Source organism: Apodemus sylvaticus, chromosome 9, assembly GCF_947179515.1.
Source record: "Apodemus sylvaticus chromosome 9, mApoSyl1.1, whole genome shotgun sequence".
Classification (NCBI taxonomy): domain Eukaryota; kingdom Metazoa; phylum Chordata; class Mammalia; order Rodentia; family Muridae; genus Apodemus; species Apodemus sylvaticus.
In genome coordinates this window covers 2,443,804-2,445,293 of record NC_067480.1, presented here as the reverse complement: position 1 = coordinate 2,445,293, position 1,490 = coordinate 2,443,804, and the positions used below count along the sequence as shown (strand labels likewise).

General features: G+C 41.1%; 1 non-coding gene across 1 annotated transcript; it reads right to left on the bottom strand.

Moving 5' to 3' along the window:
- Nucleotides 1-1,102: 1,102 nt before the first annotated feature.
- LOC127693126 (small nucleolar RNA SNORA24) lies at nucleotides 1,103-1,221 on the bottom strand. Its single transcript, XR_007979601.1, has one exon. It is a non-coding gene; the product is annotated as a small nucleolar RNA SNORA24 (small nucleolar RNA).
- Between the last annotated feature and the right edge of the window lie 269 nt (nucleotides 1,222-1,490).

The window sequence follows — 1,490 nt, the reverse complement described above, 5'->3', positions numbered from 1 at the left end:
GTGTGATGACAGTGCTGGAACTGGGACACTTCCCTAGGCTTCTGACAAGGATGACTAAATGTTTGGTAGTGCCATTGACTGGGATATGAGATTCTGGACCAGGATCAAAGGGGAGGGCAAAAAGGGTGGACTAGAATCTGACATCATTGTGAAAGCCACCTAGCACATGCACAAAGGTTTCCGAGGTTTTCAGCAGACGACAGTAGGAAGGAGCTTCAAGGAAATGGTGGTCGAGCATCTCTGGAGATGCAGCTCCCAAAAGGAGTCTGCCATGTTTGGCTTGGAGAGGGCTCTTGGTGACTCTAGCCTGGGCAGTATCATGGGTAGAGGAGGGAAGGCTTTCAGGGGAGAAGCTTCATGCTGTTCCAGGAAGCTGGGCCTGGTAATGCAGCCTCAGTGGGGAAAGCAGATAGCTTGAATGGGAGTATTGCCTAAGTTAGACAGAAGCAAGGTGGTGGAGGTCCATCTTTACAGATCTCACAGCTCATTAAATCCTTCTAAGATTTACTGAACTTAAACAGGGAAAGAATAAAGACAAATTAACCTCACATGGAGGACACACATTAGTGAGCTCCAGGTGTTTGGTTAGGATGAAACACACCTTTGTGGAAATTAAACTTAATTAAAAGTTTGAGGTGCTCTTTATGAGTGGTTTACATGTATTTTGAAGTCCACTATTTGAGATTACAAACTCACATATGGGACACAGAGCAGTTTAGGAGTACAGTTATGGGTAAGAGAGAGCTCAGCTCGTTGAAGATCAGATTAGAGAAGATGCCAACCATTGTTTTTTTAAACTTTGTCAGGAACCAGGCTTTGACACAGAAAACACCTTATTAAATACTAGCTGAAATAACGTTCATGCTTATATTGAAAATTGTATCATATTAATATTCAAAACACCCATTTTTCAAGATTTAAATCGGGAACCACTGTAATAAGATATCATGTAAAACCTTAGCAACTGGAATTTTGGTTTTCTTGATATACTGACTTTTATTTTATTTTTTTACATTACTCAACAAGATGAGTTCAGGTACTACCTAAAAACATTTTAATAATAGTTCAGAAAAGCATGCCTATTTCACTCCTTAACTGTGAAGAATGTTACTAGGGCAAATAAGAAACAGATACCAGATAAACAGAGACAGCTTTGTCAATAAATAAGAATATGCCATTCCATGGCTTGTAACAGGAGGCTGCAGTACAAGATACATCTAGACTAGAAGGCAGATGATTGGTGAGGGAAGATTCCTGGCCATGAAACTGGAAGGTGGTAGGGTCAGAAGGTGAGGAGAGATTTGGCAGCGAAGCAGATGGGAGTTGGGTGTGCTACAACTTTACTTTATCAGGTAGGGGAAGTCGAGGGACAGTAAGCAAATATTTAATTAGTTCTCACTCTGCCTCAGTAGTAGTATACATGAGGCAGCCACCAGAGAATGAGGAAAATACTAGAAACATGAACCAATCCTTCTGAGTAAGGTGTCAAA